General features: G+C 49.0%; 1 protein-coding gene across 1 annotated transcript in view; it reads right to left on the minus strand.

Annotated features, from left to right (window-relative positions):
* Positions 1–12,123, minus strand: part of LOC131088320 (contactin-4) — a 255,572-nt gene extending 243,449 nt beyond the window's left edge. Inside the window, exon 1 of the mRNA XM_058032262.1 lies at positions 12,039–12,123. The gene's annotated coding sequence lies outside the window, so the exon portion shown is untranslated. The remainder of the gene's footprint in view (positions 1–12,038) is intronic.
* Positions 12,124–23,317: the final 11,194 nt, after the last annotated feature.

A 23,317-nucleotide genomic window follows, 5' to 3' on the forward strand; every position in this document is an offset into this window, starting at 1 on the left:
ATAATGGACGAGGTGACAACAGCAGCAACTCATTGCCAGCCACGAATACGGGCTTGAAAAAAACCCTCTCAGTGCTTTTGTGTTTGTGTCAGCAGCCTTGGGAACTCGTGGAGGGGTTTTGAGGGTTCTGAGGGGCTGTGCTGATTTGCCATCGGGTTTGGGAGCTGGAAATGCTGCCCTGGACCCAGCCCAGCATCACCCTGGAACAGGCTGCTTCAGGTTAGCCCTTTTCAGCACTTTTTCCCCCACAGAGAAGCTGGGAATTTGTAATGATGATTTTGGATTCCAAAGCCATCAGAGCCACCTCAAAGGCAGTTCCATGATTTCTAAACAAGCTCAGCTTCAGAAAAGGATAAGGGAGTGTTTAAATGTGTAATATGACCCAAAGAGCAAAAGGATTATAAAAAATAGAGAGAAGGGAGAAAAGGCATTTGGGATCAAAGCATATTTGGTGTTCTGACCACTTCTGGAGCTCTGAGAATTCTGAAGAATTTGGTATCTTGTGTCATTAGTGAAAACAAACAGTCCCATAAGTGAGTTCTCAGGAGTGTCCTGTTTCACTGATATCCCACCAGCCAAAGGAACAGCTCCATGGGAAGTTTCCAGAAAGCAGAAAGTTCCTCTGAACCCCAGCACATCCCTGGCTCTCCTCAGGCTGCTCCCTGCTAAGCCCAGCCTAACCTGTCTGCTATTTCCAGCTAATAGATTGAGCCATTTGCAGCAGTGGAACATGAGGAGCCTCCAGCTCAGACACATTTCCTGATTTCCTGCCCCTCCTGCAGCACTAATTCCACTTCCCTGCACATCCTGCCTGTCCCAAGCACATCCTTCCTCCACCCAGCCTCAGACCACAGCCCCATTAAGCAAACCATGGATGCTCATTAGCTGCTGCTCCTGCTGCTCTTTGGTCTCTCTTTGCCTTTTCTTCCCAACTCACACGATATTTGGGTGGGGAACTTGGAATTCTTTGCCTCTTGCACTGTCTCACACACCCTGGCAGGTGTTCTGGGAAGTGCAGCTATTCCAGTTGTGTCATTTATTTATAAACATTTACAAAAATTATACAAAAGCCAAAACAGCCTTGGGTTACTTGGCCACCTTCAGCTCACAAACAGCAATGACAACTTTCCTGCTCTCTCCTTTTCAGATTATGAATTTAAGAGGGATTCCCCTTTTGATTTCTTCCTACAAAAGAATCCAAAGAGGCTGAACAGAATAAAAAGGACTTGGATTGGCAGGACAAGGGGGAATGGCTTCCCACTGCCAGAGGGAAGCAGGAGATGGGATATTGGGATATTGGGCTATTGGGATATTGGGATGGAATCCTTCCCTGTAGGGTGAGGAGGGGCTGGGATGGAATTCCAGAGCAGCTGTGGCTGCCCCTGGATCCCTGGCAGTGCCCAAGGCCAGGCTGGACACTGGGGCTGGCAGCACCTGGGACAGTGGGAGGGGTCCCTGCCATGGCCCTGTCCCTAAAATCAGATGATCTTCAAGGTCCATTTCAGCAAAAACCATTCTGAGATCCTCTCAAGTTATTTTTTCCTAGTGCTGAGTTAATCCTGTGGGAAATCAGTGGAATTCAAAGGGCTTTTTTCCCCCCAACTAAACACCTATTCAGCTCCTGTTCATCTGAAACTCGGTTTACTTGAGCAAGGCTAAAGAAATCAAGCTGTCCATCAATTATTTAAAGTGTTTGGCCCCGATCGTGGCTCCACACTTAATTTCACCACAGCCTTAAAGCTGGAATCTTCCAGAGCCAGAGGGAAGAAAAGGCCTGGATTGACTTTTGGGGTGAAATGAGTTGTTTTGGGTGCTCTGAGCAGAGGGTGGGGATGGATCCAGAGCTGGGCAGGGCATTTTCCCTTCCACTCCCTGAGCTCCACCACCTCCATCAGAGCTCTGAGCGGGACTTTGGGGCCTTCTCAGCAGAGATCCTGAAATCCAGATGTAGAAACTTCAAATAAAACCTCAGGTATATAGTTATATCTATATAAAAGTCTACTCAATGATATAAAAATAGAAGTATAGCTAACACTCCAAATCCTTGTCCTTACAAGAAGGGGAGAAATGCACTCTTCTGTTCCATGGAATTTAATTAGTTCCTAAATTTAGGTTCTGTCAGTAAAGTTACAGAGGATTCACTGCAGTTGGATTTAAATATTGGGTGATATTTTATATTTCACACAATGCTAATGGATGACATTACCTTCATATAGATATTGTCAAGTATTTTTGTGTGAATTCTTGGGTCTATTCACAATGTTTTAGTCAGCTAAATCATATTTGATTGCATTTAAAAAAAAACACTTTCAGTCCCAGATATTTGTTATTTGAAAGGAAGAATTCAGTGAGACCCTGAATCCCATGAGCTGGGAGAGACTGATCTAAAGCAAAACCACAGGTGCAAAAATAATTAAATCTTTTAAGCATCAGAGTTATGATGCAATCCACAGGGGAGAAGCAGAGAAGTCAGTGCTGAAATTCCTCCTCTGATATAAACTTATTTCTTCCAATTGCTCAGTACCTTAAAATTCAAAGAATTTGGTAGAACTTTCTAGAAATTCCAGCACTTCAATATCTCAGTATCTCTGAGCATTTTGTGCACCTCAGTTCTTCATCTGCAGGAGAACAGCACAGAATCAGCTCAGGAGAGCTCCCCAAGGGCCATCAAACACCTGGAATTCAAAGTCCATTCAGTAAGAAGGGTCAAGCCATTCTCCAGTTTGGCTCCAGCTGCTGCTGCCTCAAACTGCAGAATTCCCAAGGTATTTATTTTCTCCTGGAGATGCTGAGTTGGGACAAAATTGAGGCCAAACTTACTCAAAATTCACCCAGATACAGGATCTGCCACCTCAGGCTGCTGCAGCTTGGGAAGGGTTTTATAAATCCCCCAAGAGCATCTCTCCACCTTCTTTTTAAATTATTTTGTTTGTTTTTATGGAGCAGATTCACTCAGCTTAAACTCCTTTGCAAGCTCTGTGCCACACACAGGGAGAGCAGCTGGATGGTGCAGGACTAGAAATGCCATTTTCAAATGTGACCCCAAAGTTCATTTTTGGCAGATGGGATTTTCCAGGTACAGAGCTGAGCTCCCTCCATAGTATCTGAACTCAATTTAAGCTTGATCTATAAGATTATTTTCATTCCAACCCCTTTGGACACTTGCAACAACAACATTTCCCTTCTCCCTACACGGATTTAATTTGGTCATGCACTGCAACTCTGCTTAGAAAGCTGCTTAGTGGCAATGTTTCAGAAATCTGAATCAAATTTTCCTGAGTGAAATAAAATTAGTTATCGAGGAAAGGATAATCCACTTTTCCAGGGGCAGTGGTTCCATATTTTAGTAATGGTTCAAAAATACAATAATAATCCTAATAATGAAATGGCTCTGAGATAGAGTGAGTGCTGATGGCAGGCTGGATGTGGGAGCAGTCTGGGATAAACTGGGAGTGACTGGGAGAACTGGGCCACAAAACCACAGATTTGCACCAGAAACCTCTAACTTTCTGAATGCTCTGGGCCTGGAGAGCTGCAGAGCCATTTTAACCCTCTAGAAGTGTGAATTCAGAGCTCACAGAGCTGCTGATGTGGCCAAACCCTGCGGGGTTTGATGGTGCTGAGCAGATCCCCAGCTCTGCTCATTTTCGGAGCCCTTTTGGTGCCTCTCCCACAGCTCCAACCCAACCCTCTAACTTCCAAACCCTGCAGGGTGATTAAACCAATTACCAATGTACTAATTGCACCATGAAGGGCTCGGTAATTCCCAAAATCCAAGTTCCGGGAGCTGCTGGCAAACAAGGTCACCCGGGCACTGCACTGCCCAGAGGTCAGAGCATCATCTCTCCCCATCCCAAATTCCTCAGCGATGCCCTGCCCACCACCAGGCCAAGGAATTTGGGAACCCAGAGAGGACTGGGACCTTCTCAGGAGCTGGGATCATCCTCCAGCAAGAGAGGCAGGATCAGGAAAAAAGGGTGAGAGCAGAATCATGGCTAGGGAGATGACCTGACACGGAATTCCAGTTGGAAAAATCCCCTAAAACCACAAAATCCAACCATTTCCCAGCACTGCCAAGGCCACCAGTGCCATGTCCCCAAGTGCCACATCACCAAAGGTTTTAAATCCCTGCAAGGATGTTCCAGCACTCCCTGCTAACTGGGAAGTGATCAAGCATCTGCTCACAGTGCACCTTCCTTGCCAGTGGCAGAAATGACCAGTGGTGGCTGGTGACCTGTGAGTGTCCGTCACAGCGTGACAGCATCAAATCTGGTGAAACTTTCTCAATCAAACCCTTTTTTTGTGAACCCTCACTAAAAAAAAAAAAAAAAAAAAAAAAAATCCAAATAATTGGAACGATTGCATGATGTTCCCAGGAGAGCCCACAGGGTTTTATCCCCACTTCCAGCAGGAGTGGGAAGCAGCAGTCCCAGCCAGCTGGGCTCTCCCCATCCCTCTGGGAATGCCCACTCCAAACCCACACAATTTCTGTGGAAAGCCCTTGGCCAGGGAGACCACACAGGCTCCATTCAGCTGAGCAAGCAAGGCTGGGAACCCATTAATTTGCTGGGTGAGTTATGGTTCCCTGCAGCACCTTTTGTTCACTGTCAAGGTTCTGCAACAATGACAGATGCAGCTACAGCCAGCCCAGAACTCCAGAATTTGATCTCCTAAATCATGCCCGATATTAAATGTCTCAGCAATAAGCCTGGCAAATGAATTCCTCTGGAGCTCACTCTTGGTGCTGAGCACGAGGCAGGAGGGACTCCCCACACAGCTCCCCATTGTTCCCTGGGAAATCATGCCATGGAAATCATCCCTGGAAAGGAACCAGAATGCCAGGAAAGCTCACACAACTTCCAGCAGCTGCTAAAAGGAGCTGCAAATCCACCTGGACCAGTGAGGCAGCGCTGTGGGGCATTAGGAGCTCACCCATCCCAGTGTTAATAGCAGGAGCTGGACTTGCATATAAAACTCCCACTTACCCTAGTAAATAAACAGCAAAGACTGCAGCAAAATAAAGAACCAGGGGAGCACAGGCAGCATGCTTAAGCAGCAAGACACAGGCTGGGTTTCAGTCTGGCTCTTCTCAACCTCAGTATTAATCTTTTTTTTTCCTTTTTTTTTTTTTCTTTTTTTTTCTTTTTTTTCTTTTTTTTTTTTTCCTTTTTTTTTTTTTTTTGTTTAAAATCCTCTCCTTCCTTCAGCCACAGCAGTCAAGAGAAGTGAGCAAATTCCACCTCAACCCATTTATAAAGAGCACGGAGCTGTTCAAAGGAATCCTCGCCCAAAGCAGATTAAGGCACGCAGAGGGTGGAACAATTGCTACTTCATTTTTAATTTCTCCCAATCACCATCAGATAGATGACAGTGCTCAGCACAGGAAGGATTCTGCAGGCTCCATAAACAATAGAGGTATTACCCATTATCACACAAGTACAAATTAGTTTGACCTTTCCAGCTTTTTCATATGAGGCTTCCTTTTTTCCACTTGACTAGAGAAAATATTGAGTCAAGCCATGCTCTGCACTCTCCCTGCTCAGATGTGTTTGACCAGTGTTTCTTCCCTAAATCTGCAATTAGAAGAGACCCATTAAACACTGAATTCACCCGTGCTGGAATTCTCTGGCTCACCCAGCACATTCCTGGGGCTCTCCCAGCCTCACTCCTGGCGCTGCTTTTCCCATGGGGGATAAATGCAGGATCTGAGATTTTCATTTCAGGCAAAGCTGGGAGGAGCTGCTGGGCAGGGAGAGAGGGAAAACAGCAGGGGGAAAGCAAGGGGGACACTGAGCACAGAGCCCCGGCAGTGGCAGGATAGTACAAAGAGAAACTTCATGCCTTTTTGTGCCAATTCCTCAGATTTAGGGACGCTGAGAAAATTATAGTGTGGTGATTGAGGTTAGAGGAGTTAAATCCCCATCCCAGCTAAAGTCTTATCCTAGGCCACGGAGCAGGGCATTCCTGGGCACTGCCTTAGCCCAGCCCAGGGAGCAGGGTGTTCTCTTTGTCCTGCCTCACCCCAGGGGATGGAGCAGGGCATTACCTGGGCACTGCCTTACCCCAGGGGATGGAGCAGGGCATTACCTGGGCACTGCCTTACCCCAGGGGATGGAGCAGGGTGTTCCCTGAGTCCTCCCTCACCCCAGCCCAGGGAGCAGGGTGTTCTCTATGTCCTCCCTTACCCCAGCCCATGCATGGAGCAGGGTGTTCTCTATGTCCTGCCTCACCCCAGCCCATGGAGCCCAGGGCATTCCCTGTGTCCTGCCTCACCCCCGGGGATGGAGCCCAGGGCATTCCCTGTGTCCTGCCTCACCCCAGGGGATGGAGCAGGGCATTCCCTGTGTCCTGCCTCACCCCAGCCCATGAGCAGCTCCCAGTGCCCGGTGCTCCGTGGTTCCAGCTCCGAGGGCTGAGTGCTGCCACCCTGTGGGACCCGAGTCGCTCCTGTGCGAGCCTGGCGCTGCCGGGATGCTCAGCGCACACCTGAGCTTGGGATGCTGGCAGGGCTCAGAGGAGCGATCCAGCTGCTCCCAGACGAGCACAGCACTCTGGGATAATCCTGGCAGCTGATTCGGGAGCTGGGGATGTTTATAAATAGGATTTAGAACAAAGAGGTTACTGAGTTCTGAGCGGAATAAGAACAGATGTTACAATCCAGGCTCATTTGTAAGGCAGAGGTAACTGATGAATTTACACAATCCCTGTTTACTCACACAGATCCAGGCCTGGGTGGAAATCCTGCTCTGTGCATCACCCACAGCACAGAAATTCAGCCTGGAATCTCTCCTGTGCTCTGCTTCATATTTCATTCATTTCTGCTTCCAGCTATACATGCACAACAGAGGGCATGATACATCTCCCTAATTGAACAATACAGATCAATTAAATATGAAAAGTCGTTCTTGGACTGAAACCCTCTCAGGCAAATGTTCTGCTCTTATGCTAAGTAACTCTTTTAAAAAGCTGGGAGATGAGTGCTGCTCAGAGGGGGATTTATTTTATTTATTTTTTTTTAAAGACTGGGAGAAAAAGCCCAGAAAGATTCATCCATTCATTCATGACAAGAGGAGGGAGTTTTGACCACTGAGCAAGGTAAAACATCTTATTTGATGAAAGATCCTCAGTGCTGTTTGTGTGAAGTGAAGAACCCTCTGTGCTCTGCAGTGATCACCCAAACCACAGCCATGGATCAAACCAGACAAAGATCTCTCTGCTCCAGCTATAGAAAGGTGTGGAAATGAGCAAAAATGAGTGGTGGGGATCATTAACAGGAGCTGCTCAAAGGGAAAGCTGTGCCCTGAGCAGCCCCAGCAGCCCTGGGGCTCTCCCTGATGGTTTTTGGGTCTCCACACTCCCATCACGGGCAGCAGAGAGATGCAAATGTGTTTTGTTGTGTGGAAGCCTTCCCAAATAACGCCCTGTGATCTGAATAAAAGGAGTTTAATGGTTCAAATCTCACAGGTCGGTCACTGCTGTGCACCACTGGCACTAAATCACCCTCACAGGAGAGGTTTGTCCACCACAATCACCCAGACTGTCCTCTGTTCCCTTCCCCAGCTCTAATCAAATGCAGTGACCTGCTGAGCCTTATGCAAATTGCCCTTAAACACCACATCTCTTCCTCGGCTAAACATTTATATCAATAAATGATAAACACAGATTTCGCCCGAGGCCAGCAAAGATACAGCACTGTCAGAACTCCTGGCAAAGCAAATCAGTCTGGAGCCAGGGGCTGCTCAGCTCAGCTCAGCTCTCCTGGAAATGGGGAGAAAACCAAGATTTACTGGTGGGTCTTTCAAAAACATCCTGCTCTCAATAGAAATTGGGGAAATAACACATGGGAGGGCTGGGTCTCACTGAATCCAAAACCCAAAGAGGAGAAAAGGTGGCGAGGAACCATCCTGGGGCTTTGCTTTTATCGTTATTATAACTTATCTCAGCAGGACTGGGTACTGGATAGATCAAACATGAGTAAGGGTGTCTGGCCAGATCTGAGACATCTCCAGCAAGTCCTCAAGGAATGCAGCATCAGCAGCTGAACCACTGGGAGCTTGAGGAAGAACTAATAGAAAAAACAAACGTGGCAGAACCTAGTTTTTGAAACCTTAAACACAATTTTAAAAATAAATCCCTACCATATTTTAAAAATTTAACGGTGATATTTTGAAAATATGACTGCAGATCATTTTTTCGAGTCCTTCTGAAGTGCAGTGAGTGCATCACTTACCTCACTGGAGGCCACATGCTGATGCATCTGTGCTGTGATTATGACCCCAAGCAAAAATCCCAATTTATGTCACAGAGTCAAAACTTCCCCCTTCTGCTGCACCTTCCTGAAGCTGAACTCTGCACCTGCCAGCCACCAGATTGTTTAAAAACGCTCTGACCCTGATGCTTCTGAGCCTTGACCTCCACTGATTTAACCCAGCAATTGAAAACACCCCAAAAACTCATTCTTTTTCTTGTTGTCAGGTTGGGATAGATTCTTACCCTGCAGATTGAGATAAAATGACTGCACCCAGGGAACAGCAAAGCAGGGAGTTATTTCCCAACATCCCCACCTTCAGAGCCCTGTTTAGCAGCAAACACTGCTCCCTTGGTTCGCAGGGAGTGAGAAGCTCGTGTGTGAGAGGATGAGAAGCAGATTTGACACAGATTTGACACAGATTTGACACATTTCCTTTGAATACCCCCAGATTTGGTGGCTGCTGGGAGGAGGGGGAGGCAGGCAAGAGCTGTGCACTGGCGTGAAACAGTAAATCAGCAGGGTGTCATCATTATGGATTTGCTTTGCTAATAATAAAAAAGAATGAATCACTGCTGTCATGATACCCATGTCTGCACTGGAGGAACCACGGTGCTGAGGATGTGAGCAGGGCTCAGCCCCAGCTGACACTGTGGATTTGGGGTGATTTGGGAGGAAATCACCAACACTTGGCTGTGTTTGTGATCACCTCCCTGCCAGGGGCTGCACATCACTCACCCAGCCAGCAGCACAGGCTCCCGGTGGGAGGGAAAATTCCCAACTGTTGCACCAAAGGCTCTTCAAAGGGAGCTGGATCCCCTTTGTGACAGCGGGGCTGAGCACTGGGCAGCCCCACATCAAAGCAGAGAGACAGAAATGCACACACTGCTCCAGGTCATCCCAGGCCACGCAGGGCAGGTGTGGGAAGAAACCCCAGACTTGCTCTATTCTAACAGGGCTAAAAATAGAGCTGTGATGATTTATGAACTTTCAAAGGCAGCAGAGGATTTTTAAGCAGCAGCAGCAGCAGCTTCTGCTCCGTCTGCATCCCTCGGCGCCAGGGCTCCGTCCACCCTGCCCTGATGGGATCCAGCCCCTCCAGAATGCTCACCAAGCACAATTAAACAAGACCACAAGAGCAAATAAAAAGGCAGAGATCCATCTGTCTTGTGGGTATTATCATTCCCTCACTCTGCCTCATCTTTACCCCTGAGTTTCAAATATTCTTTTTTTTAAATCAAGTTAACTCCACAGAACTGCCATACAAAGCCAAGGTACATAAATCACGTGGCACCTGAATATTTACAAAATCACTCAGAAGTTTTGCATGTCTGTGAGAAATTTTATGTGAGCTCACCCCTGATTTCCATCTGTCCCCAATGGGGTAACACACAAGTGAATTTGAAACCAAGGAAATGTTAATTCCAGTAAAGACAGACCTGGATAGCAACAAGAAAGACTTTCATGCATGTCCGAGTTTGGGCACCAAGGTGGGCTCCCTGTCACTGCTGCTGTCCTTCCCTCTGCAATAAAAGCTCCTCAGCCACGGGCTGGCAATCAGCACCAGGAATCAATCACTGCACGGATTAACTGGAAAATCACGGCAGGACTCCCTGGAGGAGGATGGCTGAGTTTCAGGGACACCCACCCCATGGGCAGAGCTGTCCTTGTGGCCAGGGCAGAGGACACCTCACCCTCAGCATCCCAGGTGAGCCCAGGTGAGGGCTGGCAGCCCCACACACCCCAGTTAACCCATGGAGAGCCGGGCTTTGCAGGCTGCATCACCTCAGCCCGTGCTCAGGGATGCTGCCTGCACAGGTGAGCTGCTCCTCTGCCGTCATTCACATTCCCAACACACGTTTTGTCACTGTGGAGAGCAGGACCAGCTTAAAATTCCAGGAGCGCCAGACGGGCTGGGAGAGAGCTCAGCTCCTCTGCAGAAGGATGGGGAAAATCCTTCCAATGGCAGAGTTTTGCCAGGATCATTGAACTCCAGCTACCTGCAGGCACACCCTGCTTCCCTGCACTCCCACCACCCAACAGCTGGGGGGTTTTGAGGCAGGAGACCCTCAGAGCCTCCCAAAGGTGTTTAGAAACACAGCCAGAGTTTGGGGTGCAAAGGGACATTTCCTGAAATCCCCCAAATTCTTGCAGAGGGTTCAGCTGTGCCCGGAGTTCAGCACGGGAGGGAGAGGCTGCCGCTCGCCAGTGGAAGCCATTGTCTCCAGCAGGCTGCCAAGGGGAAATTAGCAGTGTGCACACCTCTAAATGAGGCTGTACAGCACGGAAAAGAGGGATTAGCCATGTAAAGTCAGTCCTTTTGGTATTAGATTAAAGAGGGGAGGTGACTTTGAAGGATTATTCAAGAGCCATTTAAGCAGTTTGCAGGGATTTACAAACTGCGGGGTAAAAAATGCAGCTCCCTCAGGTCCAGAAAAGAAGAGAAATTCAGTTTCCCGGCCAGGAAAGCAGCAGGAAAAGCTGCTGGGAGAAGTGCAGGCCCCCAGCACGCTCGGTGCTGGCTGTGGAGCCCGGCTGCAGCATCACCTGCACACCTGGGCTGGAGCTGCTGCGGGAGAGGAGCGGGGAAGGGGCTCCCAGAGCACGGGGATGGGTCACGGCATCCCCCGGGCACCCTGGCAGCAGGGGCACAGCCAGACACCCACCCACTGCGGGCACGGGGTGCTGGGTGCGGGAAAGGAGCTCCGGACTATCGCGACCATCACGAGCGGAGCGCCGCCAGTCCCTGCTCCCGCCCCGGTGATTTATCCGCTGGGATGCGGGTCCTGAACCGAGCCATGGAAACCGGAGGATCAGCCACAAAACCTGGTTTGTGCCTCCAGCCAAACGCGCCCTGCTTCCCCGCACCTCCGGGTGCCTCATCAGCGTGCCGGCTCTTAATCCCCTGCCCACATTAATCCAGCCGGGGAGAGGAGTACGTGGCTCCAAGACATCAGGCTGCTCTATGGAACGAGCCCTCCTCGGGGGAAAAAAACCTCCTTTGGCTTGGTCTAAATTAAGGTGACGGGTAATTAGTATGTACGATACAAACTACTGCCACTTGTTATGCAAGCAGCATCTTTCAATTTGTAGTTTCGAGAGCAAGCCGCTCCTGTCTGGGATAAATAAAACAACACGCTGCGGTATGTTGCTCACGACACGGGAGCAGCAGCAGCCTGGGGAAAGCAAAAGGAGCCTCAACTCCAGCCGGGAACGCGGCTGGAGCCGGCAAAAAGTTCTGCGTGCGCCTGGAGCAGCCTGAGGGGAGCATCGCCGCGTCCGCATCCCGGGATGCTGCTGCTCTCACTGAGGGATGCTTCTGCTCTTACTCAGGGATTATCCCCGCTCTCACTCGGGGATGCTCCTGCTATCATTCAGGGATGCTCCCGTTCCCACTCAGGGATGCTCCTGCTCTTATTCAGGGATCATCCCCACTCTCACTCGGGGATGCTCCTTCTCCTGTCCGGGGATGCTGCTGCTCTCACTCAGGGATCATCCCCTCTCTCACCCGGGGATCATCCCCACTCTCACTCAGGGATGCTCCGCACGCAGCTCCGCTCCGCGGCAGCTCCGCGCTCCGGTGGCACCGGGGGTCCCTGCGGGCTCCGCTCCCCTCCGGCCGCGCCTCCGCTCCGCAGCGCGCCCGCGCTCTCTTCCCCCGCGCCGCAGCCTTGCTTGAAAATCCCTTATTTACCTCCTATTTATTTTTTTCCTTCAATCCCGTTTCAAATCCGCCTCCCTCCCTCCTCTCCTCGCCGTGCCGAGCCGTGCCGTGCCGAGCCGCGCTTACCTGCCCGGGGCGGGGGGCTCATGCCCGGCGCGGCTCCGCGGTGCGGGCGCTCCCGCGGCCGCAGCATTGAGCGGCAGCGGCGGGGCCGGGCGGGCTCCGCGCTGAGCCCACCCACCCCCGAACCGCCGTGCGCGGGGGGCGGGCGGGGCCGCCTTAACCCTTCCAGCCCCGCCGCTGCCCGCCCGGAGCCCGCCCGGAGCCCGCCCCGCATCCCCTGCCCTGCCCCGGCCGGCTGTGCTGCAGCCCAGGTGCGGCTCTGTCCGCGGCTCCGAGCCCGTTCCCGTCGTGATCCCCGCTTTTCCCCATCCCCGACCAGCCCCGAGCCCGCTCCCGTCCCGCTCCCCGCTTTTCCCCATCCCCAGCCATCCCCGGTCCCACTAGGGGAGAGCACAGAAGCCCGAATTGCCGCTCGCGGCTTTTTTCTTTTTCTATTTTTTTTTAAATTTATTATATTTTTTATTTCCCCCACGGCGTTGCCCTCTGGTTTTAATCCCAGATTTGCCGTAATTATCTCGATCTTTAAAGCGAGCCTCTCCTCACCCGCCAGCCTCTCGCTCAGCCCTGTGCATCCACCGTCTCCTTTCATCCCATTCCTCCTCCTCGCCCAAGAGCTGCGGGTGTTGTGCAGGGAGATGAAGAGCCCGAGAGCACAGCGCACCTGGTGCCAGCCCGGCTGCTCCCAAGCTCTGCTGGCCGTCCCTGTGCCCAGGGATGCTCCCAAACCTCCCCCAGGATCCCTCATCAGGGTCTCTGCTTGCTGCTGCAATGCAAGTGATGAGCCACAAACTGCTTTGAAAGTCAGGGGTTCAGGATTAAAAAGCAGCATAATGTAAAGGCACAAAGAAAAGGGGAAAAAAAAGCATTCAGAAGTGAATGTGGGACCTACCTCTACCCCTGTCCCAAAATCTTGTCCTGGGAAGTGCTCTTCAATGTTTGTGCAAAAAAAAAAAAAAAGCCTTTCAGTGCAAAGAGGGTATTCAGCCTTAACTGTGCCTCCCCTGGGTTTTGAGGGATTAAGTGAAACCCTTATTATGTTTAATTATCTCTGGAGTTGCTCTCTGTGCTTGCTGCCTTGCTTTATGGTTTAATAAACTGCACATCGATAGAACTAGAATGACAATTAATAGTAGTGCAGGCTGGGCTGGTGTTTGCTGCTGCTCACAGGTTCCTCCTCGATGTGCCTGCACTCAGGTGCTTCATCCCCACCCACCAGAGCCTCTTTGGGCAGCTCAGGAGTGCGGCTGAGCCCCACACAGGGGTCAGCTCTGCAGGTCCAGAGTGTTGTGAGCTCTTCATGGAGCGGTGACAGCACCCTGGAGCATCTCCAGGCTGTGGTTGGCCCAGTCCTGAGCTGTCCTCAAGTACTTCTGGTGTCCTGGGGATGCTCAGCTCCTTTCTCATGGAATCATGGTGGAAACGACCTCCAAGATCATCAGGTGGATGAAGGAGGATGGCCCTACAGAGAGCTCTGTGCTCTGGAGAGAGCAGCAGGGGCTGGTGCTGCTTTTGCTGGGTCCTGCTGGGAGTTTAGGGCTGGGCCCAAGAGTGAATCAGAGTCTAGAGGAGGCAGGAGTGCTGCACTCCAGCCATGCATGCAAGAATCCCCCTGTGCTTTGAAATGTTATATAAATGTTGTGTATTATTTGTGTAATCTCGCCCTGATTTATACAGGAGGGGAGCCTGCTCAGCAATCCCAAATCAAGTTGAAAACACCAAGTGTTTTCAATTTGGGAGCGCCTGTGTCCCCAAGGTCACCTCATAAATCCTGGCACCGTGGCAGGGCTCTGCCAATCTGTGAGGGGTGTAATGACTCTGGAGGGAAATCAGCGCTGCAAACGCTGGTGAATTTTTCAGAGGGAGCATGCATTGAATGCATCATCATCATCATCATCATCATCATAACCCAGCTGAGCGTGCAGCATCCTCGGAGAAACATCTCCCACCCTCGCCTGGGTGGCAACCACAGCAAATGAGAGCTGAAAGGTGAAGGCAGGGAGCTGGGGGGAGCAGACAGATGGCTTCCCTGGAAAGCCTTTTGGTCGTGCCACCTTCCCTGCACACCTTTACCTCACCCTTGAATGAACAAGCAAACCAGGTCACTGCCTTTTTGATTTTTTTTTATCCCAAACAAATCCACAAATAAGGCCAAAGGTGGAAGAGTCAGCAATCAACGCCTCCCGTTGAAAATTCAGACATATTCTCTTGCACAAATAGTCTCAAATACTTCATAAACGTGGCAAGGAAAAGTGCCTGGCGGGGTTTGGAGCTGGGTTGAAGCAGCAGAGCTGACACTTTGAATCAAGCCTTACAGCTCGACCTTGAGAAACTCCTGCGCTGTGAGTGACAGCGGGAGATCCCCGCCAGAGCAGCACCGGGACACGGAGCACGCTGCTGTTAATGAGCACAAACAAACCACAAATAAACCGCAAAAAAACCCCCTCTGAACTGCCCACATGTGTGTGTGTGTGTGTCTGTGTGCACGCAGAGCCACGCAGGAGGCAGAGCTGGACCCAAGTCCTACCCTGGGACACCATCAAGGAGGGTCCCCATGATGCCTCAGGATTTCAGCTTTTCTATTTTCCATCTATCTGTAACCCTGCAGTTCTTCAGTGTGTAACTCCAAACCCCACACACATTGTGAGCTGCTGCTTCCCCATTTGGGGCAGACACAATTCCTCTGCAGGCCTGGCAATCAAGGACACCTCACTGCCTCAGGGCCCAGAGATGGGAACAAAAGGGAGTTGGGGGAGCAAACTTGGGGTCAATGACTTCATTGCCTGAAGCTGGAATTGGCAGATGAACCCCCAATATGCAAATGGACCAAACTTATAAAAGTGTGCAAACCCTGACCCATCATCCATTTTTGGGGGGGCTTTTTCCTCCCTAAACGTACCTGAAGCCCTTCAATAAATAGAACAGCTTTTTATTCCCTTAATTCTGTCTGGCCTCTGTTTTTAGGGAGCCCCAAAAGGCTGATCCCCGTGTGTGCCTGCACAGAGGAGTAAACACAGCCCTGCTCAGCCCTGCAGAGCTGCTACAACCAGGAGCAGAGGTGGAGCAGGCACAGGCTGTGATTTATGGGCACTGAACTCAGAGCCTGAACTTGGCAGAGCCTCCTGTGTTTAGGCTGCAGTTTGTGTAAATCTCAGGAAAGGTTTGGGCACGGTTTTACTGATACAGTGAGAGTTTGGTAAGCGATTCTGCTTTAAATGACTGCTGCAAAACATCCCCAAGCTTTACCCTGGGGTTTTGTCTGACCTTTAATTAAAATACCAAGGCTCCTTTTACATGGTGATGGCTATTTGTAAAGTCCTCTGAGGTTTTGTCCAAGTCCTGCTTGTATCTCAGGGAGCAATGCAGCTCACAAGGAATTTTGGAGAAATCTGCCCTTTTTTATCATCACCAACCTTGCATTGCATGAGTTTCATTATAGGACAATGCATCAAATTGATAATTTTTAATGTTATGCAGTAAGAAAAGTGTAATCAGCAACTGGTGAGAATTATTTGTGGGTGGGATCTGTAAATATTCCTGAGTCCACAGCTCTGTGACACCACAGGTGGGGATTTGTAGGGGAATAAATCCTTTCCACAAGGTTGGAGTGGAAAGGTGGTGGATAAATGGCCCTGGAGGCTGATGTCCTGCTTGGGAGCAGGGAAGAAACAGAAGCAAACCCTCTGTGTTGTGCCAGCATAACTCAGTGACTCTTTCAAAGACCCACATTCCATGGTTGCTCCTCAATCTTTAGCCAAAAATTCCAGCTATTGCCAATTTCAACGGGACATTTTGAAAATGTGGATATTTAGCACTGACAAATAGCTGAGAACCAAGGATCTAATCCTACAAACTTTGTGCCTTCAGGAGTAGCTTCAACAACTTCACTGTCCAAGCACAAAAAGCAGCTTTCAAGGCACAGATTCCTAAAGGAATCTGAATTTCTGTGGTTTAATTCCAAATTCTTCTGGTCTATAAAGGCTCTGGAAGACAACAGCAGCTCTGTCTGAAACAAGGAGCACAGCAAAGGACCTAAACATCAGAGCTGGGAGAGTCTTTCATGGTTTAAAAACCCCAGCTTAAGTAGAGACTGAGTCCAGAATCTTTCCATGTTTTTCATTGGACTTTCTGTACCCAAACTCTCCCTGAACTTTTATAGAATTCCCTTAAGGCTCAAACTTCCTAATAAGAGTTGATAATAATGCACATTTTTTATGACCAAATTGTGGAATTTGGAATTTTTTAAATGAAAATTATGCAATTCTCCAATGGTAAAACAGTAATTTATAACTCTAAATTAAGGCCTTAGGTTGCAAAGCAAGGAAAAAGCAGAATGGGAGAACCCTGAAGCTTCTCAGTCTAATAATTGTAAATTATTTTTTTGGTTATTAAAATTCCAAGGTGACAGGCACTGCTACATTTTAGTAGTTAAAGAAACACAAGATAAGCTTCATTATCTGCAGTGAATTTTTTTTGAGAGTAGCTTTAAAATGTAATAATTCAATTACCTCCGAAATCCAAATAAAATCTCCCCATATTCCTCAAGCACGGCCAAAGGGACGTTTCCAATGACACAACCTTAATAATGGCCACATTAAAAATGGTAAGAATAAATAGTTTGAAAGCCCCCAGAATCCTGAGTGTGTCTCCACGATAAGGTGGTGACATTTATAAATGCCATGTGATTAGCATGTGAAGGGAGATACACATTCATTGTGTGCTCAGACCTATTAATCATCCATCACCTGATAAACATGGAATAAAATGCCCTCTCTGTTCCCTTTTGGAGTCCTTCAAAAGGTGGCACTTGGTGCTGATAACTCCAGCATTCCCTCAAATCCCTTAGGTAGGACTTTATAACAATAATTTCGGTTGTGTTCAGGCAGGATCTTCCTAAAGACCACGATGGGTTTTGGATGGAGGAGCCTCAACCAACTCAAATCAGCTGTGGGGCTGAATCCTCTTCCAAAGGTACCCAGGATTCCCAAGCACTCCCAGGGGTTCTCTGTTGTGAACATTCCACTGAAAACTTTGGGTTTTTGGGGAAGCAATCTGCACTTTAAGCTTCAAGAGTGGAAGTAGGTTTGGATGGGATATTGGGATGGAATATCCCTGTGAGGGTTCTGAGGCCCTGGCACAGGTGCCCAGAGCAGCTGTGGCTGCCCCTGGATCCCTGGCAGTGCCCAAGGCCAGGTTGGAGCACCTGGGACACTGGAAGGTGTCCCTGCCATGGCAGGGGTGGAATGGGACAACCTTTAGGGTCTCTTCCCACCCAAACCATCCCGGGGTTGTGTGATTTTATAATGAAGCCTCTCTAGTTTCAATCAGCTCCACAGATTCCAAGGAACCTCTGCATGATCCTCCATGAGATGTGATCTGGGGAAAAGTGACAGCTCTCCCTGCCAGGGGAGCCTGTGGAGGGAGACAGGCTCTCCAAGCCAGATAAAATCCTGAGGATCCAGAGAAAATCAACTTGAGGCACTCAGGAGTTAATGTCACGAGACAAGAGTTATCAAATCAAACCCTGGCCTGTCTCATCCAACATCTTGCCTGAAATCATGGTTGTCAGGACTTATTCCAGGGAAAGGAGTGAGAAATGTCTCCTTCCTCTGGGACACGGTGGAAACCCCAAAGTGTGAGATTTGGCCCTTTGGTGTCAGCGCTGAATCCGCGATGGCACCGAGGAACGGGAGAACTTTTGGGAACAACTGCCCAGAGGAAACTTTGTGCAACGTCTGTTCCACTGATGCTCCCAAACTCAGGAGCTGCAGCGGCTCTTTGGTGCCTTCATCTGCCACAAACACTCACGGAGCTGCCCCTGCCACAGCAGAGCTCCCATTCCTGCGGGCTCAATGTGATCCCTGCTCACACCACCCGTGGGGCTGCAGGAAAGCCGCTGAAACCCCTCCCAAACAGGGGCTGCTCTTCCCAGTAATGAGAACGGGAAAGGCTTTTAAGGTCTCCGCCAGAATGGGAGCCACGGAGACAATTCTGAGCAAGACACGGGCCCATTGTTAATGTACAGATAAGGGAGGCCAAAAATAGAACTGGATTAATTTCAGCGCAGAAAATATATTTGTGCCGAGGAAGGGGAAAGTCATACAAATTTCTGTTTGAAAGATTTCTATAGAAATCCATTAAAAACAGCAGAGTGGCAAAAAAAAAAAAGAGTGTGAGGGAAAACATCTCTCTGCAGCTTATGAATAACAGATAAAGTTTATTCCAGTAATGATAGGGTACGTTCGGATTTGAAGAATAGTAGCCTGCCAATAATAAAGATAAAGACAAATACTTTCATGGCTGTTAGAAGAATAAAACAAAGCTGACTCTTTTTTTTTTCCTTTTTTTTTAATTGAAACAATTATTTTTTTCCTGAGGACAGTTGGGTACATTGGACAGATAAGTTATTAACTGTCACTTTTGGAGTTTTAGCTTTACACAGCAGTCACCAAGGCACAGATTGTGCATACATAATTTCTGAAAGGGATCAAGTTATTATGGAAGTCATGTTACAGTGGAGGAACACGAATATTTCCGTTTGAGTCATTATCTGAGAATAATATCCTGAATTGGATCTGTCCTGGGGGAGAAAACAAACCCAAACAGCTCAGGCCCAAATGTATTTATGATATTTATATCAACACAGGAGAGGTTTTAGATATGTGATGAGGCCATAAAAATTCAGATCAGTGTAAACAGCTTGTAGAGGGTTCAAAGTGCTGGACCACTGAGTCCCTGAGACATTCCATGGGTCCTAAAGTTATTTTCCTGATCTACATCTGCACACCTCCCAAACTTGCAAAGGACACTGCAATTCCTCCACTTGTGGGAAATCACCATCACTTGTGGGGCTGCATGTAAAGGAGGAGTTGTGGAGCTGCTGTATCAGCCCAAATTAGAGCAGAGCATTCATGTCTTCTGCTGCCTGATGGTGGAGAAATGCCACCTGAAATGTTGCCATTTATTTTCATTTCTATAATTAATTTATTTTAATTTATGTAATATTTATTTTAATTTGCTGGAATCCTAGTATCTTATAAATATTATTTTTGTTGCAAAAATAAGTAGTTCTGTAATCACATATCTCCCCAAAATTAACCCCTGTGTTGTCCAGAGAGTTCCTGAATGTCTCTGGTGAAGGAAAACCTCTTGGCATGGGGAGCAGACCATGCATCAGTGTTAACTGATGAACATAAATGCTCCTGAATTTGGTTTTGTGCCTTCTGCAAGTTTCATGGACCTTCCTGCCTTTACAGAGGGGCTGATCATTTGTTACAAGGAAGAAAAAGAGAATATTTGAAATAATTCAAAAGCTCAGAGTTGTTTTCTCTCTAGGGAAGGGATTTTTCTCTGCCACAGGGGAGGAGAGGGAACCATTGGAAGCCCTGAGGAAAATCTCTCTCCTCCCTTTGCAGGGCTGGGAGGTTCCACTAAGGCTTACATTATTAAGAGTCTTCCAATGGATTTATGAACAGAAGATTACATTCTTAATGCCTGCTTCTGAGAAACAGGAGTGAATAATTCAAGCACACCAATATGAGTGTGGAAAACAGAAAAGCACCTCGGTGCTGAACCAGGAGAGCGAGCCCCACTGCAGCCGTAGAAATGTGATTTATGGAGCATCCAACCCACTGAGGAGGAGGCAGCAGCACCAAGGGAGAGGCTCCAAAGCTCCAGGTGGGAGCTCCAGCCCTGGGAATGATTGCCAGGGGTGAGGGAGGATGGACAGCACTGCCCAGGACAAACTGAGGGGTTGCACCATAGGTAGAGCCCTTTTGTGCTGCATCTGGACAGATTTAGAGCAGCTGCTCACAGGAGGCACAGAAATTGCAGTGGTAGCTCAGGGCAGGGAGCCAGGGCCAGGGGAAGCTCCTGAGCGGATGAGGAGCTGCAGGAGCTGCCCCTGTAAATTCCTGCCCTGCTCCTTGAACCCGGCGGGGTTGGGGCTCTGAGGATGCTCCTGGCAGAGGAGAACAGGGTTTTGTCTGATCTGCAGGGCACAGAGCAGCTGGCACAGACTGCCCGGAGCTGCTGGGGCTGCCCTGGATCCCTGCAGGTGCCCAAGGCCAGGGGAAGGGGCTTGGAGCAGCCTGGGGTGGTGGGAATGAGGATGATAAAGGATTGGAAGATGAGCTTTTGTCGCTATAGGATATGAAAGAACACAAGCGCACGCCGCTGTTCTTAAGGTGAAGGGAAAAAGGGAAGTTTATTTTCTGACTCCAGCATTTATAGATTTCCAAGAGTGACAGTGGATTGGAGGGTGACAGTGCCGCCTCTCCAATGGCACTGGACAAACCAACAGTCCCTCAACTCTCTCCTCCTCCATAAAGGAATGCCAAAAAAAGAGTTATTTACAGAAAGTGTGTGAGAAAGTTCCTTATAAGAATGTAAACTTCAGAAGGCTCAGAAAATCTTAAAAAAACAGGGCAACAAACTATGAGGCCTTTCTGGCCCAAACCATTCTATAATTCCATGACTCTGATATCAGAGGTATGGCAGCATCCTGCTGGATTGGACACAGGGGTGGAAACTCCAAATGGGAATGGGTCCATTGATGGTTGCTGTGCACAACCCCAGTTCTTCTGAAGCAATCAGGAAATCTGTCATCCCAACACACCAATTCCTGCTGGGGTGTGGGAAGAAGCCTGGACCTGGTGATCAAACAGCATTGTGGAAGCTCAGACGCCCCAAGAGAGGGAAGTGCAGGATCATCAAACCTCAGCGTTGAGGCACTGAAGGAAACTCCTCTCCCATCCCTTCCCTGTCAGGGCTGGCACCACTGATCCTCTCAGAGAGGAGCTGTGCAGGGATGTGATGATCCTGGGCTCTCTGGGGAAACATCTCCTCCAAGGCTGGCTGTTTAATTGTGGAATGGGGGCCGGGGTTGATTTGCACTTGTTCCTCCCCAAGGAGAAGCAGTCCCTGAGTGCCACCCCCAGGGCTCCTCCCTCAGAGCCATTATCAGCCAAAATTGTTCTCAGGGCATGTCACAGACAGCTTTTATGGAAAATCCTTTCCTTAGGATTTTTCCTCCTGAGAAGCTGGAGGCCTCAGGAACAAAATGCAAACAATGGTTATCTGCTGCTGTGGGATGCAACAGGTGCATCTGGGATTGGTCTCATGGGGTTGTTTCTAATTAATGGCCAACCACAGTCAGCTGGCTCGGGCTCTCCATCCAAGACAGAAGCTTTTGTTATCATTCTTTGCTATTCTATTCTTAGCTAGCCTTCTAATGAAACCTTTTCTTCTATTCTTTTAGTATAGTTTTTACGTAATATATATCATAAAATAATAAATCAAGCCTTCTGAAACATGGAGTCAGATCCTCGTCTCTTCCCCAGTCTGAAAACCCCTTTTAACACCATCACAAGGGTTCTGCTCTGCCTGCTCACAACCCCTTGGGAAGGGCACAGGGGACATCCCAAGTGTCCTGGGAGGGATTCCAGAGGGGCCGGGGTGTGCCAGGGCTCAGGCTGTGCCACCCCGGCTCAGCTCAGCCCAGGGGACACAAAGGACATTGCCAAGGGGCTGATCAGGAACTTTTTTCAGTGCCTGTGGGACTCAGAGCTCAAAAACTCCCAGGAGAAAGGTCCTGGCTGGGTTTTACACCAGTGAAATCCTGCCTGAACAAAGCAGGGTTTCCTGTTCTCTGCACCTTCAGCAGAGCCCCTGCAGGGAGACAAAAGATGGCACAAAAGAGCTGATCCAAGGCATCCTTATCAGAGAGGAGCTTTCCCTGCTGAAACATCCCCGTCCTGACATGTGCCTCAGTGTGACACAGAGCTGATCCCTGTGCTGTGGCCAGAAGGCAAAAAGGGTGAAGAATTTACTCCTTTTGGCATACCTGCTCCTTGTCTTGGTTTACAATTACAGATGATAAATAGAGAGAAAGAAGAGGGAAGGAAGGCTGCAAGAACAAAGGATGCCAGGCTTTCCTCTCCCGCAGAGCCTCCCAGCTGATCCAGCCTTGTAGGAATGTTTGATGCCTGCTGCAGGCTCCTTTGCTGTGCCTTCTGTGCAGCTCACTGTGGTTTGTCTCTCTGGCATCTTCCTCCCTGCTTTATTTTTAGATCTGAGGAGTGCTCAGCAATTAGCTGTGCCTAACTGGGGTTGTTCTTTACCAGGCATTCTCAGGTTGTCTTTCTGTCTTGCTGGAGGCTCCAGCAGGGCTTGGCTTGTGCCGCAGACCCAGCCCTGAGCTGGTGCTCCATCCTTTGTTTGGGTATCCTGAGCAGGCTCCATTTTTATTTTCACACACAGGCACAGTGCTGCCTGCAGCCCCAACTGCAGCCAGGGGTCTCTTTATTAATTATTTGCTGCCCTGTGGTATCCATGTGGATAAATTCAGTGATATTTCATTTGCTGCCATAGAATCACAGACTGGTTTGAGTTGGAAGGGCAAAACCAACCCAGTGTCACCCCTGCCATGGCAGGGACACCTCCCACTGTCCAGGCTGCTCCAAGCCCTGTCCACCCTGGCCATGGGCACTGCCAGGGATCCAGGGGATTAAAATTATCATGTAAAATAATTATTAAAATAATCATGTAAAATTAAGAATTATACACGAATAAGAGTCCAGTGCTGTTTGGCACAGGGATCATTTTTCTCACGTTGAACAATCCCATCCTCCTGAGCTTCCCACGAGTCTCCCAAGTTCTGGATGTTCCCATAGAGCATCCACCTGAGAGCCACCACCTGAGCAGGGTCAGGCTACAGACAAGGCCACAGCTGGATATTTGTTTAATGCTTTGGTGATATTCATGACATTTGTCTTTAAACTCAACTCCCTTCTGATTTTCCAGGCAATTATGGCTCAGTCACGGCTGTCACATCAGCCTGGCTCTCCTTCCTCCCTCTGTCCCTTCCCTTTTTATTCCTGCATGTTAATCTGTTGGAAACCAGTGTCAAAACCTGTTTACACTCTTCCCCAACTACCACTTACATGGGCTTTAATAATGTACCTGTGCTGTAAGCACATCACAGAGGCTTTGTTTCACATGGAGAGAGGCAGAGACCATAAATGAGTAAAAACCACACACTGCATCCCATGGAAATCATTCATTCCCAGTCAAAAAGCCAACAAAGGACCACGTCCTAATTTTGCCCTGCTTTGAGCTTTAGGCTGGCGAGCTGGATCAGTGAAATGTCTCCAAGCTGGCTTTAAATGGCTAGAGGGCAGCTTTAGGTGGGATTTTGGGAAGGAATTCCTCCCTGTGAGGGTGGGCAGCCCTGGCACAGGTGCCCAGATCAGCTGTGGCTGCCCCTGGATCCCTGGCAGTGCCCA

Source organism: Melospiza georgiana, chromosome 11 (assembly GCF_028018845.1).
Source record: "Melospiza georgiana isolate bMelGeo1 chromosome 11, bMelGeo1.pri, whole genome shotgun sequence".
In the NCBI taxonomy this organism is placed as follows: domain Eukaryota; kingdom Metazoa; phylum Chordata; class Aves; order Passeriformes; family Passerellidae; genus Melospiza; species Melospiza georgiana.